An 18,237-nucleotide genomic window follows, 5' to 3' on the forward strand; every position below is an offset into this window, starting at 1 on the left:
AATTTTCATCTGGAACCACCTACAAACCACGTGAACACATTCTTGTTTAACCAAAAATCAAAAATATTGTTTTACGTATACAATATTTAGGCAATGAGCAATCATAAATATTCATATACACGAAATGTTTTCAAAATCGTCAAAAAAATTTTCAGTTGTAAATGTTTTCAAAATCGACAATATTGTAATTCAAAATCGGATAAAATATTGACGATTTTGAAAACAATTCACTGTATACAATTTCGAAAACATAGAATTAGCGAATTAGCTTACTGGATTTCTATCGGTGTAGTGATCATAAACGATACACAGGTTGTTGTGGCCTGAACCACAACACGCCCTTTTACCCATATTTACCATCTCTGTTTGGCGATATAAGACAATAAAACTTATATACGTCAACAGGTAAACGCAATGACTAAATCTAGGAGGTTAATAGAAGTTAAGTCGATAGGTAGTCAATTATAATACTAGGGAGGTAGTTGATCTACCGACATGGAAATACTTAATAAAGGTGAGCTCGTTCTTGGACGAGCAGAGTTGAAGTACAACGGAACAAGTGTACATTGTTTTATATTAAAGAAAGTCCGCGATAATAAATATTTAACATTTGGTGTCAGAAGTCAAAAATGTAGCTGAAGTAAAGTGATTAAAAAAAGGATCATCGGCCAGGAACCCTGCAGTAAACACGGACACGATTGGTAACATATAATAAAAATACTTTAACAAACATGGAAAATTGGTTGAAATTTGAACACATCGAACTATTTGACGGTTCGGTGCAAAAATTAAAATCCTTTATTGAAATTGTAGATCTTTTTCACGAAATTTATAAAACAAAAATGTAAATGAGAAACATTTTCTTACAGTGATTAAATACTGTAAACTTTCGGAAAATGTACAATATGAATTAAAAAACAAAAAAATTGATACTTGGGACCAACTTAAATCTTTTTTGCAAGATAGATTTAAACCAAGTTTAAAATTGATGTTGGAATTATTAGACGAAATGAATGCATCATCAATCAAGCAAAATGAAACCTTAACTGATTTCATTGCTAGACTTAATTATATTCTGACAAAAATAAAAAACAATTGTGGCTCCGAATTTGAATTATTCCATCAGCATGCCATGGGTAAAGCTGTATGGAAAATAAAAGATTTGTTGTCCATCGACACAATTATTATTTTAGGCCAAGCGTCTACTTTAGACGAAATCAAAATTACTTTGGAAAAATTAAATTTAGGTGACAAAAAAATGTATGGTAAATTTCTACCATTAATTGACAGAGCAGGAAATTTAGAACAATCTACAGCTCAAAACAACGGAGTTCAATATTTTAAATTCAAAAACCATTTTCAACCATGTTTAAATTCTGGGAAAACAGGTCCCCAAAACTTCAATCCCAGGTATAAGGGTAACAATTTTAATCCATTGCACAATAACAATAATGATGCAAAACAAGAAAATATTTATAGAATCCGACAACAAAATAACATGAATTACTTTCACGGTAAAAATATTTGGAAATATTTTGTTCCTAAAAGGGAAAACATTCATAATAAAGATACAAAAATTAACCCTAATTATAAGGGTAAAACTTTCGTTCCATTTTTTAAAAACAAAAGACCTTATTTTATAAACAATTACGATAACAACAATAATAATAATATGACAAATGGTAATTTTCAAAATAACAACTCTCGCAACAATGGTTATAATAACACAAATAATTGCCACAACTATAACACAAAATATATTCATTACTGGCAAAACAGTATGCCAAAAAATAAAAATTATTTAGCGAAAAACAATTCAAATGATGAAATCTCGTATATTCAAGCTGAAAATTTCAACAATCCAAATATCAGTGAAAACCTATGTGACAATACTGAAAATCCAATTCTACATAAAAATCAAAAAACAGCAGAATATAAAAATCATGGGGAAATCAAAAATAATTCAAAAAATTTCGAGCTTAACGAAAAACATAATGAGCAAATTAAAATGATAAAAAATGAAGATAAAAAACAATGTCAAAAACAAGATTACCAACAAAACAAATTTAAAAATTATTTAATTGAAAACGAGAAAAATATTTTCTTAAATAAAAATGATCACTTCTATCAACAATTTATAGAATACTTAGATGATCTAAGTAATCAGTATTCTTACTGATAAACAAAAACACACACACACACACACACACACACACACACACACACACACACACACACACACACACACACACACACACAATCATGATAGACATATCTTAACCATCAATTATGTTGATATCTGGCCAATCAATGTTAAAGATTTACTCTACCTTGATCGTAAGAACAAAATATTTAAAATCATGTATATTTTTCCGGAGAATACATCTGATTTAAATATAAGTTCAGCAAAAGTATAATAAAAATTCTATTTAACAAAAATCTAAGAAAAGCATTCAGCGTACACAAAAATGAACCAAAGCAAATATGTTTGCTAAATACAAAATCATTTTCAAAACAAATTACTCGTAAAAAATTAAAATAAATGGTTCAGAACATATAACAGATTGAACAAAGAAATATGCAATGCAAAAAGCGAAAAGTAAATCAATTCATTATAAATATTATACAAATATTACAAATAATTCAAAATAGCAAAATAGTTGCCTAATTTAAAATCATAGTATGTCGAAAAAAAAACAGGCGAGATATCAAAGATATCGAAATCAACCTTTTAACACTTCAAATTAAATCAATCTATATTGTAGATATAATTTAAGTTTGATTGATTTAATTTGGTTTGTAAAAATCACTTTCATATATTAATTTTAAAACTTAAAAAAATAACCATTATATTTTGAATAAATTTCCAATAAAAACACTGCAAAATAATGTTATGTGTTAATCAAATATTCACACAAAATTGATTCATATTTTCCACTTTCAAATCAGACACAAGAAATAATCTTAAAGTTAAAAAAGTTTTCAAACGAACAATATACATGGAAATATTTTTAAATAGGTTTACTAATTGCTGTCATAACACAAACATCATAATTTCACTTCATTTAGTATAATAACTAGTTTGACGTATTTTTTATAGCAATTTCTCTTATTTTACTGTAAGTTAGTGCAAAACAAAATAAGGAGATTACAAATTGTGACTTTATACTCAATAAACATGACTTGAATGATAGTATTAAAAAAGGAACAACAAACAATTTCGTAGATACTTATGAATATATAGATCCCTTAAAAATAACGTTACCAAAAATGTATAAAAAGGGAAAAATCAGTTATTATCCATGAAAATATAAACATTATAGATGTACCAACTGAATTAAAAAAAAATGTTCAAAAATAATTATTTACAAAAATACATGCATTATAAAAACAATTCAACATACAACATAATTATAAAATAAATACATACACTAAAAACACACATATAAACACAAAAACAAACATCTCAATTATCACTAAACATAGTTTTGAAATTTTATAAAATACATTTGTAGTTAAGTAAAATAAATACAAAGTAAATAAGTAAAATCTGCATAAGACAAAACTTATTTTTGTAGGGGGAAGGAGACCCCCACGTTCCAACCTTCAGACCAAAAAATTCTAATTGTTTCGCCATCTTCATCTTCATCTAATCGTCGCCGAGATCTTGGTTGTCATCAAAAGATTCACGAAAACGAAACCGTTAACAATCGAAATGGTTCCAAAACAACAACATCAAGACATCTTCAGCACCATCATCACAAAGTGTATTTACACATTTTCAACGCCTACAGTCATCCTGCACATTTCACATTTCAAATATATTTTATTGAAATCTTTCAAATTTTAGGAAATGTAATCAATGTAACTAGCATAATTTTCGCGTCTTTCAATTGTAAAACATTATTTTTGCTGTCTAGAAAAAACATATTAAATTAAAAGTAAAATTAATAATAGCACAGTAAACAAAAATATGAAACGAATCCATTCAAAATCAGTAAACATAAAAATTGATTTACTACTTTTATTGTATCCTACTAATCCCGAGTAAACCGCGGGTAATCGGTTCCATCAACTAACATTAGTTTAAGTAAATTTTGTAAACAATATGTACCAAACAAAACAATACCGTATTTCAGAAAAAATCAAAAACATCATGAAAACGTATGAAACAAATGACAACAATCTACATAAAACAAAACCTCTACAAATTCAGACAACACATCTACAGTATGTAAAAAAAGTATTTACACCCCTTGAGCACTATGCACATTTTGTGATGAAACATGTAAAGAATTTAAAGTTTGACAGGAACCTAGTACAACGTTTTGTTCAGAAACTCATGCCAAACATTTTGCTACAAACAGCTCAGGAAAATATGATTTCTATAAAAAGTTATATAACAAATACTATTACGAAAATAAAAAAGGTGCAAAAAAAGTTTGTACACCTTTCGAAAAATTAACATAAATAATGTTATTTGTTGACAAATCACCATAAATCCAGTCTCCCAACTCCAAATAGGCATCCTTGACTGATTAAAAAAATGATTTGGATTGAATATAAAGTTTACTAACTACTTAGTATAAAAGTTTATATAACTCTGGAAATTCTATATAAAACTTATCTAAACTTAATTTTGCAAACTTTTAATTCAACTAAATGTCAATATATTACCATAGAATTGCTAAATAAACATTTTGGAGTGGGTATAACACCGTTTTGGGGTATTTGTATCGATAGAATAGATTTTTCGTTGGAATTTCGTACCAACCCGGAATTACGTCGTCGGAAAATCCGCCGGCATTCGAACCGGTCCATAATTCTTAAGTCAACCTATGTGGCATCGAAAAGGGCATAAAATGTCCGATCTTTTGATACCCATACATCTAGATTTTCTATAAAACTCACGTTTTTAAATACCTGGGCAAAAAGTAAGTTTGATCCACGAGAACAAAAATTACGAAATTCCATACATTTTTGGCAGATTGCTCAAACAAAACCATAACAACGTTTTTACCTAGGTATTTAAAATCGTGGGTTTTATAGAAAACCTAGATGTATGGGTATCAAAGATCGGACATTTTATGCCCTTTCCGATGCCACATAGGTTGACTTAAGAATTGTGGACCGGTTCGATGCCGGCGGATTTTCCGACGACGTAATTCCGGGTTGGTACGAAATTCCAACGAAAAATCTATTCTATCGATACAAATACCCCAAAACGGTGTTATACCCACTCCAAAATGTTTATTTAGCAATTCTATGGTAATATATTGACATTTAGTTGAATTAAAAGTTTGCAAAATTAAGTTTAGATAAGTTTTATATAGAATTTCCAGAGTTATATAAACTTTTATACTAAGTTGTTAGTAAACTTTATATTCAATCCAAATCATTTTTAATCAGTCAAGATGCCTATTTGGAGTTGGGAGACTGGATTTATGGTGATTTGTCAACAAATAACATTATTTATGTTAATTTTTCGAAAGGTGTACAAACTTTTTTTGCACCTTTTTTATTTTCGTAATAGTATTTGTTATATAACTTTTTATAGAAATCATATTTTCATGAGCTGTTTGTAGCAAAATGTTTGGCATGAGTTTCTGAACAAAACGTTGTACTAGGTTTCTGTCAACATTAAATTGTTTTGATGTTTCATCACAATATGTGCATAGTGCCCAAGGGGTGTAAATACTTTTTTTACATATTGTATAAATGTCACATAAATAGGTTTCAAAGTATTGTAGCACTATTGACAACATTAAATGATAAGATAAAAAATATCTCTTAGATAATAAAAAAACCTTTTCCGAGGGGGATAGTGATGTTGTGGCCTGAACCACAACACGCCCTTTTACCCATATTTACCATCTCTGTTTGGCGATATAAGACAATAAAACTTATATACGTCAACAGGTAAACGCAATGACTAAATCTAGGAGGTTAATAGAAGTTAAGTCGATAGGTAGTCAATTATAATACTAGGGAGGTAGTTGATCTACCGACATGGAAATACTTAATAAAGGTGAGCTCGTTCTTGGACGAGCAGAGTTGAAGTACAACGGAACAAGTGTACATTGTTTTATATTAAAGAAAGGCCGCGATAATAAATATTTAACAAGGTTGCCAAAAAACACGTGTTTTCACATGATCACGTCGATATGTCCCCTTTTGTAAATAATGACTTACGTTTGTTAAATAAATAACAGTCAATCAGACAATGATAATGTAAAATTTATACGTAAATCACGGTAACTTAAAAGGAAAAAAGTAAATTCTCGTATTCATAATTATGGGAACCCCGGCGAAATTTCTCTATGTATGCCCAAACAACCAGACAATTCACGATCACGAATTTGTCCTGCAATCAAAAAAATATTAAATGCTGAGGTATACTGAGAATTTGAATTGATTTTGTATCAGAAAAATTGATGCCTTAAAATATATGTAAATTAAGATTTTTTATTTGCAATCGCACTCTTGCCACATCAAATTGCATCGAAAATGAAATAAAATTTAATCCTCAAATTTACTACTAGTTGACAAAAAATCATTCTTGTTTTAGGAAACAACTCACTATATTATCAACATCAACATTTTTAATATTTAATACCTCTTTTTAAACATTGTATCGCACATTGCTCGTATCCATCGAAAAGTAAAAAAAACCTTCTACTGAAAAACTAGAAGTCTAGCTTTGGCTTCATTCCAAATGAACCTTTAAACTATTAAACTTCGAAAGCGTCATGGTCTTGGCCGCGGTACCATTTATAATAAAATTAAACAAAACATGCGAAACAACAAACCATTCCCGCTGAGCCACCAAAGTGCGTGAAACATTCACGGAATCTATTTCCTCTATTTTCCTTCCCAAATGACTGGGCAAAAGTATCACATTCCACATTTTTTTTTCTGCTCACCTTTCTTTTTCCTCATTGGAATTCCTCCAATTCCACCTTTTCGCGCCCTAGAATACGGGATGGGTAACGCAAGTAGCCAGAGGAGATTGGTCACAGTTACGAATATAAACGAAAATTAATAAAAATCTTCAATCCTAATGCGATAAATTACACATTTTTAATCTACGACTTGCATTGTTTATACACATTATTAGCTACTCTGCTTTCCAGCTCCGTTCGTTGGTTTGTGAATGGGCGGTGGCTCGAAGCCTCGCGTGGTCTTTTTTTATTCTCCTTTCTTTTGGTAGTAGGTCTTGAAGCTTCATTCAGAAGAAGGCATAGGCACCTGCCCTGCAACACCGCCCTCCTCCCACTTTGCACCCACAAAAATAGAGTTGAGAACAATTTTCATTCACCAAAAAGATTGCCTCCTGGCTTGCCTTTCTCTCACCGATATTAGCTCCAGAGGCTCTCTAGTATAGACGAAAAAAAAAAAAAACGAAACTATTGGCACTACGCCCCCCGGGGCATGGCCTTCCTCTAACGTGGGATTTCTGCTCCAGCGCCTCTGACGAGACAGGAGAAACCGGGACCGACGTTTTACTTCACCATCCGATAGAAGCTCAGTGGATAAGGCGGGAATCGAACCCGCGTCTCATAGCATCATCGGGATCGGCAGCCGAAGCCGCTACCCCTGCGCCACGAGACCCCCTCTAGTATAGACGTTACGTGTGAAAAGAGGGAAAAAGAAACGGTTATGTTTTTAGTTTTATGAATGAGTTGTTGGAAAATCATTTAATTTTGTTTCTCTCTGTTCGATTCTCAAGAAGGGCGTTTTTTCGCCTTCCTCGAGAGAGTGTTGCCCAAAAAGCCCGCGTGCATGTATAGAAAATTTAGAGATTCGTTTCGCCGTTGCGTTCGATTCGGCGTTTTTCCTTCATCTTTTTTTTTCGGACTCTAACCATGCCCTCGGCCTCTTCAAAATGGTTCACACTTGGATCCGTTATTAAGGGGGGGTCTTTGGCGGGTTTGATCTAGTTTAAAAAGCCGCCAGAGAATGGCCCCAGCCGGCTCTTATCTGAATGGGAATGGAGCAGGGGGGAAAAAGCTTTCATGTGTAAAAAAAAAGGTTAAGCACAAACAATTTATGCTCAGTGAATCTCGTGCGGAACAAATCGACCGGTGGATGATTGCTCAAAGCTACAGACATTGAATTTTGGACGTTCTACGATCGATGATACTCATCTGCATCTGAAAGATTATTTTCTTTTAAATTGTTTTAGCACGCTTACCGCAACATTATTAACACACATCTATAGAGGAAGTCTGAGATTCATTTATCGATCTGCGAATAGATTAAAAACAACTTTTTTACAAATTTCAATTAAGCTTCATCATAAAAAGCCAGAGAGCTCATCTCACAAATCCTGTCTAGATGAATGGTTACGGCCAGTTGAAACGGATCGTTGGGAAACAACACTGAATGAAAAGTAATTTTTGCAATTGTCAACTACAGAAAATTGCCAACGATTATTTCACGACGTAGATGAGTATAATTTCTGCTTGTGAAATGAGGAGAAAACACGTTCAATGCGAGTTTCAGAAGGGACGCATATTCTGCCCCCCTTAATCGATTGGTTTGTGAGGATGCAGACATCCGGTTGGGTTGTGGAGGAAAGAAAATTTTGTTCGGCGTTGTTTTCCACTACGGACTTCAGTATTCCACGTTCAGTGTGATTTGGCGAACGCCATAATTGAGCAGCAATGAGTGTGCTAGGCGAAGATGCTGCACGAAGAGGAAATAAAATATAATTAGGGAAAGTGTGGGTGATTTACGATAAGACGCAAGGATAGATAATATCGTAATTATTCACCAAGAAATTGGAGTATTTGGAAGGAATTCTCTGGATAGAAGCAGTGTAAGATGAACAACGTCTTGCTTTTTTCCTGAATGAGGGTTATTAAAATTGTATCAGCGTAATTATAAGTACACCTGGAACATTCCCATTACCATATTTCACATTGGACGTTTCCAATGTATCATCATTTACATCTTTGATTAACCTTATTTGTCTGCGTTCCATTTGATGGCTGGATAGAAAAGCATAATTGTTCCAACTACCTGTATTCTGTCTTGTTTTTAAGAAACTTAAAATTTAAAAAGGTATTTGGCTTTAATATTGCAAAATTCAAAGTGGAATACTATTACTATTCTTTTATAGGCAAAACAGAATACAGACAGGAGAGACAGTTATGCTTTTTCTATGCAGTTTCGAGTTTTATTAAATCCAACAGTGTTTCAAGAGTTCTACAATAGCCCCAAAATAGCTGCAGCATAGCTGTATGGACCGTGTCAGGTCAACATTTTCTTAAAAAGTTCCTAAAGACTATCTTTGAAGGATAAGAGATACTTTAATCCTGCCATGGTTCAAACTATCATGCTGTAGCTATTTTGAAGAGCTCTTGTAGAACTCGTTAAACACTTTGCTGCTTCGGGTTTATAAAGTATGAATCAACTCTCACATTTTTTTTTTTTGTAATTACCGTCCCAACCCATAAATTACATCAATGTCTATCAAATAGTTGCAGACTTGTATCTTTTTATTTTTAAGTTACCTTGAGTCATTTTTATTCGGAAACATTTCCAAACAATATATATCATAATCATTGTCTCGTTAAGGGTGCCGTGACAATTTAATTTTCTCACCCGCAATGTGTTTATAACGTCAGCAACGTTTATTTATAATTTCCATTTTAAAACCGTAAAATTGAATACCGTCCAGGATGTGCTCTCCCTCCTTTTTTTTATTATTACAGCGAACAAACAGGTTCATATTTTCACTCGCTGCCTCGGCTTAGTCACTCACTTTATCAAACACAGATTTGGGCTGCCAGGATAAACAACGTTGGCGTTACGAAAGTGCCCAGAGTTTTCTATTCCGGTAGGGTGGGCCAACAATCCCTTTGGGCATACATAATTCACACATTTATTTTTTATGTCATTTTCCGGGGGTGCTCGGCCTATTCCATCTGCGAGTATCATTCACTGGCGTCAAGGCAGTTCCCTGCAATTCGGACCATCTCCGAGCACGACAAATTAATAAAACATATTCTCGGCCGGTTCGTTTCTGAGGAAACGATTCGGTTTGTGTACTATTTATTTACAGTCATTGTGTAACTGCATCAGTCCATTTTTCAGCAATCAGTTGGATAGAAAGCTGGTAAGTGACAACAAGCATCCCATCTGTCGTGTTCTGTTTTGAGGAAGCGTTGCTAAACAGTTGACTTGTGCGGGGAAAATTGCCATTATCATTCTAATTGCATAATTTTTGGTATTGTTCCCCTTGGTGTACTTTTTTTAACGTAAGGTTATAAAATTATGACATTTGTAATAATTACCCTTTAGAACTGAGGAGCATGTGGTTCCATTTTCATCATCAATTTAAATTTCAAAGATGTAGAAGTCCATTTTAAAAATTCCAGTTGTTTTTCCAGAAATGCTTGGTACATCCAATACTTATGTTGAATCTTTTTTAGATCGTTAGTATGCAGGATAGAATCCACATGCTTCGATAAAATATGTTCGATCGGGATTCGGGAGACATTTGTTTGTCTATGGTCGGGTGTTCCAGATCAACTCTAGACGACGACGCTATAATAATTTTATGATGTCTTATCTTTCTGCTTGTTTTTCGTAGCGCCATATAAATTAAATTTTTATCAGCCGAATATGCTTGCGCTGGCGCCTCCGGAAAAGGTCGTCGTGTATATCATTGTCATAATTTAGGTTGGGTCATCCCAGAATGCGCACTTCTGTGTAGAACACCGTATGTGAGTATGAGTGCTGCTTGGCCTACCTGCGCGATTTTATGCGTCATACGGACGCCTTGGGGTCCCTAAGAAGGACACGAAGGATGAGGGTAAAGTATGGACGATAAATAATTTATGAGAATCCTTGCTTGTTTCAATTTTATCCTTTCTGGTGTGCGGGGACATGTTATTCACCTAGAAGTGTTGTAATGTAGATTTTTGTTTTGTTTTGAATTGCTTTGGATAAAATTGCACGCTGATGTTTTTAATATTATTTTCCTCTTGATTCTTTTTTTTATTCAGGAATAACTCTACAGTTTTTTTAAAGTCTTATAAGCTATTGTGTTTCATATGTTTATAGGACTTTTTCAAAAAACTCTAGAACTGATTAATAACACATTTTCTGCTGATTCTCTGTCACGTTCTGCCACTTTTCAGTCTACATTGAGGTAAAACTACAACATAAAAGAGCTAATATTCAACCTTCAAAATTACACCTTTCAAATTTACACATTTTTTTACTGTGTACATTTAGAATTTACAACTGACAGAATTATAGATTAAACTTAACATAACATAAATATAGTCCACGGATCAATAGCAATGGCTATTCTTTTATGATATAATTTACCTCAATTTATACTGAAAAGGTGGCATTACATTCAACAATGGTAAATTTACATACCTATAGACTACACTTTTTTCTGACATAAAAGGTGTACTCATCCCCAGATGTATTATTACCATGTTTTTTTTTTTTTTTTACTGTGTAGATTTCAATAATAATGTAGTTCTGACATGACAAGAAATCAGAAGAAAAATAAGGCTTTCAGTTTTAGATATCAATACTTCTCTTAAGTTCACAAAAGTAAAGCGATAATGAGTAAATGTATCGTCTGAAAAGACAATTCATAAGTTATGAATTCCGGTTAATGTTGGTTTTTATTTTGTTTTGTTTTTTCTAGTGACAAATAAAAAACGAAAGGATCGAACTGCGAGAATTTTAGTTCACATTTTTGGTCTAGACGTCGCCAACAAGTAATAAAAAAAATCCTTACTCTAGCCCATCAATCTTCCCTCTCAAACCGAAACGATCGTCACAATAATCATTAATTTAATGTATGAATCTTTAATCAACGTTAGTAAATGGTACTTGAATAGCACTCGAGTGCACTCTGGCTCAATTGTGTGTGCGTAGAAGAAGAGTGTGTGACAGAACAAAGTGTGTGAGAGTGTATCCACTCTGTGCGTGTGAATATTTGTCTCGAAGGAGTTGAGTAGATTTTCCGGAAACGGCAGGGCAGGAGTAAAGTGGCAAAGGCGACAGGACGAACGCACAAGTGCGCGTTTCAAGGGCCCCTCTGCGTAAGGTTTTCCCTGTGGAACCTGCTGGGGTTCCACCTCATGCTGTGCCTGTTGGCGGTACAGTTAAAGTCTGTTGTGCCAACCACACCACCCCTGCCAAACTGGCTATCATCGGATTAGGTAGAATTCGAACAATTGAATTCAATTCGCCACGGCATTTTTTATTTATTTTCTCACTTGCCACTCATACACAATAAGTTACAGAGCATGTTTATTATCACATTTTTCAGAAAAAAAAACGAAAAAAAAAACATTCAGACCAATTCATTTGTTCTAATGTTCCATCCCTCTTTTACAACCCCCTGTCAGAAGACTCAAAATATTTTTCAATGAAAAATGCAGCCCCGGGAGGAACGCACGGCGAAAGGAAAAACAACATTTTGGCTTTCTTCCGCTGAGCACGTGGCAAATTACCAACTCCCTTCAGACGTTGTCGTTGATCGCCCTTCCATCGCCCCGGTTTTGGACCAAAATACCGAGTGGCAGGGAGGCAGGATCTTTTAATATTTATTGCCACTTGCTGCCTGTCATCGTCGGAAAATGTGACCGACTGCTGGCAGGCACTTTGTTTACGTTGTGTGCCATGTATGTTAATGTAAGAATTATGATCAAGCAGCTCCTAGGCTATATTTATTCCATCAGCTGCAATATGAAAATTACCCCAAGTCGAAGGAAAAACAACCCCAGTAAGCAGCAAGTCAAATTGATGGTTTATTATTGATGTCGAACGGAAGTAATTTGAACTGAATCTGAGCCGGTGAAGGGGCAAAAAGTTCAATTTAGTAGGTTGGGTGACTTCCGGCGTTTTCTTATGATACCGCATCAGTTGGGGTGCCAAGAGTAAATATGCTCGCGTTGGATTATGACTGAAGGAGTGAATATCTACAGGATATCCGGTGATTACTCAGTAGAAATTGATATATTTGCAAACATATTGGAATGGAAGTGTGTATTTTAGGTATTTGTTATGATTTCGAAATAGGTTTTGAAGAATTCACATTTTTTTTGATGAACACCTTCGATTAAAACGTGAATATTTACTGGCATTCATGAGATTACCTCCCAAACTTTCGAATACAATGTGAAAACACTACAACATTAAATAAAATTTACATGTTAGTTTAGTTAGATTATCAATTAGCTTCAAATAAACACACCTCAAAAATGTATACTAGCAAACATATTTTCAATCTCGATTATCAGCGCCATGCCATTTGAAATGCTGCTTTTTTTTGCAATTTCGTTAATCAGCCCGTCGAGCTACGACGAGTGGGTGGTCGGTCAACGACGGTGGGTGAAACCTGGTTTTCAATTTTACACGAATGACCATTTGGCAGCATCAACATGCTGAATGATGGATGAAAAATCTACTACATTTTGGGCTCTTTGCTGTCTCTCGCTTTCTCTCTCTCACTCTTTCTCTTTTTCAGTCGGTCGATATATTTGTGTGCGTCATAAATTGTTTCTGTGTGCGGGTGTATGTGTGTCCACTGAACAAACTCATCCGGATTGGCATCCCGCGTGTATCATTTTGAACACAGGATCCCCTCATACGTTTTCCAAAAGGCTGTACAATTGTTTTGTGTGTACCAAATTCGTGTGGATTACATATTGATAGACCAAGAGTGGTGGAAAACCGTCGATGAGACTGAGGAAAATGTGCGCGAGTGAAATTCGTTTAATCTCATTCAATTAAATTTATTTTTGTTTTCATAAAATATAAAAAGCATTTATTTGTGTTAGTACACGCTTTCGTTTTATTTGTATTCTGAATTCATTTAAATCAATCAAAATAAATTTCGTATCATTTGGGACGTATGTATGTGTGTGTATTTTGTATTTGTTTCTATTATAAACTGAAATCAGCAGATGCAACTGCCTATCGGGCCTAGCAAACGCATGTTGAATAAAATGACAATTTGGACTGCGTCGAATGAAACAACGAATCCAATTATATTACATTTATTGAATAAACCAGCTCAAATAATTTACTACTGCATATGAATCTGCCTAAGTCGTAAATGGAAATATCGACCATTTTCTCCCAACAATAACACCCAACGACACTCGAGAATCCATGTGAATAAAATATTTATTGCCCACCTTACGGATTAACTCTTCGAAGTTATTGCGAGCTGAATCAGAGTCCCAATGCTCTTTCTCACCACCACGTCCAACCTCTTAGAAAATCGATTCCATCGATGGGCAAATGTACCTTGGACGTACATAAGACCAAGTTAAGCTTTAGGACTACGGTCCCACGACAAAAGAACCCGGGGGAAACTTATATGAAAGCCGCAATAAAAGTAATACAAATATTCATATATGTATACGAAAACCTCCCTCTTCTCGAAGGGTTCGCCCTGTGTTACCCCCTTTCTATCCGGTTATCATAAGTGAGCGTTAAATCACATCAACCGACCCTCCCGATGAGTTAGTTCAGGGTGGCAGCCCAAGGAGATGTGCAATTTAAACAATCCTTTCTAATTGGTTTGACAACAAATTTAAAGACATTCGCAAGAATGGTATGTTAAACATAGTATTACCAATATGGGACCATCCATAAACGACGTGGACAAACCCGCCCCCCCCCCCCCCGTCTCTCCCCCACCGTGGACAATTTCCATACAAAACAAATATGGTGTATGGAGCGTGGAAAACCGCTGACAGCCCCTCTTTTATGTGTCCACGTGGTTTGTGGATGACCCCTTTCAGAATAACAGCATATTATAATGGCAGAAAAAATGGCAGATTAACATTCAGCGGCCAAAGTTACAAGGAAACACAGATATTGAATCCGTCTTGGGGAATGGTCCCAATTGAAAGTTGGAATGTTTAGTTAAGTTGTTCTAAAAAACGCCTTTGACTAAACTCTGGCAACCCTATCAAAAGAAACGAGCGCTTAAGAACACTCGAGCCCCGATGGTTTGACACCAACTGTTGTCAAACGAACGGGGTCACTTTTTATTTTGACATCCCTTTTACAAAGCGTTCACACACACTACCAATCGTTTGTTTTGATAGTGTGACTTTGACCAATCAAACTAAAATAGTGTCAAACGAAAAAGTGACCAACCACCGGGGGTTGAGTGTATAATTTATAGACTTTTTTTGAGGCAGAAATTTTCATAAAAAAAGTTATCCAAAACAATCATGTAGGTCACATGATCTTGGATGAGTCATCGAAAAACCTTTTGAGCCTATGAGCCATAAATAAAGAAAATCTGACAACTCTATTTTATACAAAAGAAAAGAAGGTACAAATTACCTAAAACCTTTTCTTCTAAAATTACTCATATAGCTATGTTTATAAAACTTTGGCAATGACATCAGTAACAATTTATTTTTTTTACAAATTTCTAGGATTGATTTGCCACCATGTGTAAGCCCCCGAGCTGGGTGATATTCCACTCCCCGGGCTCCACCGCTAAATACAAACACATATTTTTGCTGCTGACCATCGTCATAAGCTCCTTTCTCATTCCAAGTACTCCTGGCGTTATGTTGTGTTGGATTTCATCGTTCTTGTTCACGTTCGCGCGAGCCGCACACACCTACGCTCCCGCTTTCAGCCCTGAAGAATGTATCAAATTTATCAATAGTTATAACCTCTCCTGCTCTCTCACTCACACTTTTTTTTACAACGCTGCTTTCTCTTTCTCGCGAGCAGTGCTCTTTTCCTCTGTTACGAGAAGATGATGTTGTATTTCTATTTAGGTGTGTATGCTCTGTGCAACTGTACGAATATATATTGCCCTCCTCGCAGGATCTCTTCCGATGCTCTGCTAGCTATGTACCAATTGAGCTCAGAAGCTATCCCTGTGTCCATCCTAGCACCCCCTCCGACCTCCACTCCACCCACAGTTACAATTCAAAGGTCCAGTTCAACATAAGGTTCGCAAAGCAGAGACTGGCAAGCAGCTCGTGTCCAGTCCAGGCTCCGGTTACCAAGGATACCGAGAGGGATGCTGCGCGGCACTGAAGGGGAGGGGGAGAAGTTGTGCGGCGAGTGGGCGCAAAATGGACGAGGGGATCCTTTATCCTTCTGCCGTGGTCATTTCTCTGCCCGGGACTGGTTGGGGGTGGAAATATGGAACGCAAAGGGTGGTGTTGCAAATCTTAATTTTTTGTTGGTCATTTTCTGTACGATTGTACTCTGGTGCTAGGTCCCTTTTGGCCCTGGCAAACGAGGCATCGAGAACGAGAAAATCGGCATGAGAAAGGAGCTGCTGCTGCTGCTGCTGTCAGTTCAGTTGCCGGACTAGAAGAGTAAAAGAAATTTCACCTCGGTCGCTATCGTTGTCTTTTTGGCCAACCGGACCCGGCAAGAGATAGGGCAAATGGACCAAAATGCGGAACGATGCCACCCCGATAGGACGGACGGGGTGGCCGGTTTCATATGTACGTGCTTGACTACTGCCAGGAAAGGCTTTCATTTACCACTGCGAGGGTTGTGCGGAAGGGAATCTCCACTTGGCCGGGAGTTGGGCGGTTTGTCCCATCGGAGGAGAATGATGCTCCACAATTTTTCCACCCGCACTCAGGCCGAGCGTAGTTAAAATATTTGGGGTAACGAAGGGCAATAAATTCAGCAAGAAATAGAATGGAAGGACATAAATATTTTATTGTTACGCTACGTAGAGACGAGTTTTTTTTAATCATGTTTGATTTATTACCCTCAGCTTACAAATTAGATTACAATGATAAAGCCAATTGGTTCTACAACAAGATCCGTTGAAAAAAATCTAAGATGCCAAATTTGAGAAGTTTGAATACAGTCATCCCACATATTCGGAACACTTACAAACTCCTGACACTTTTGTGGTAACTATTTGATAGGATGCCAAATGTGAACCCTACCCTTTTAGGCCATTCTCTAGCTATTTCTCTATCAAAAGTTGTTCTTTTGACAATATTCTGCATACATCAAGAGCGGCAAAACACTGCATCCAAATTACCTGTTTCATGATTGTGGGTTGTTATTGTACCTCCCACAAATACGAAACACCTCATTTTAACTGAAAATTCCTCCAAAAAAAGATCAAAATAGTGTTCCAAATTTGTGGATTTTAACGGTGCACATCAATTTTTATAATCAAATTATTTTAGGATTGGGTCTGTAAGTTCAACAATTTTAGAATAAGAAGACAACAACTTCCTTGGTTTCTTAAGGGTCAATATTTCTTCAAAATCATGAAATAAAAGTTTCAAATTTGCAGTTGGTCGGTACATAATTACATAACATAAGATCACAAGTACAGCTTTCAAAAGTAGCTTAAAGCTTATCATTATGGTCAATTATCGATTTTCTATGATTTTTGAACATTGGTCGATCCGTAAACTTTTCCGAACATGTAGGGTGATTGTACACAGAAAAGTACATAAATCAGACTTGTTGAGTATCAATAGCAAGTCAAATGCATCTCTTCTGTCGACTCTACCAGTTTTAGGACCTTTATTTGTACATTCTTTTGCCATTTCACTAGTAAAATGAAGTACTGTATATACAAAGTACTACATTTTTTCTAGAGTTTTTTTTTAAAAAGGCCCTAAACACATATAAAACACACACATATAAAACACACACCTTTAAAAAAAAACTCTGGAATTTCTCCAGAGCAACAAAACAATGCTTCCGAATTGCCTGTTGTGGGATGTTATTGTGTATAGGCCGCGTCCGGTAGTGCAGTGGTTAGCGTGGTTGCCTCTTACCCCAGTAAGGCCTGGGTTCAATCCCAGACGCACCCGGTGGATTTTTTTTAGAGACGAGATATGCCTGATCACGCTTTCTATTCGTGTTATTCGTGTTCCGAATTTGTAAATTTCAAGCGTCATTTTTTTCTTTGAAATTCGATATAAAACATAAAAAATACAGTCGGTCGGTACATCAATCAAAAGATCACAAGAAAAGCTTTCACATTGAGGCAAATCATTATGTTCAATTATCGATTTTCTATGATTTTTTGAACATTCATTGGCCGAACTGTAAACTGTTCCAAAATGTGGGATAACTGTACTAGATATTTTAAAAATAAAAAAAGTAATGATTTGACGAACATTTCATTCGAAGAAATATAATTTCCCATTTATATCCTTACTTTCTCCGTCAGTTGGACGATCTTATAACCCCTCTCGTCTCACGAACCTCTTGTGGGTTCTA

The sequence above is a fragment of the Culex quinquefasciatus genome, chromosome 2 (genome assembly GCF_015732765.1).
Source record: "Culex quinquefasciatus strain JHB chromosome 2, VPISU_Cqui_1.0_pri_paternal, whole genome shotgun sequence".
NCBI classification, from domain to species: domain Eukaryota; kingdom Metazoa; phylum Arthropoda; class Insecta; order Diptera; family Culicidae; genus Culex; species Culex quinquefasciatus.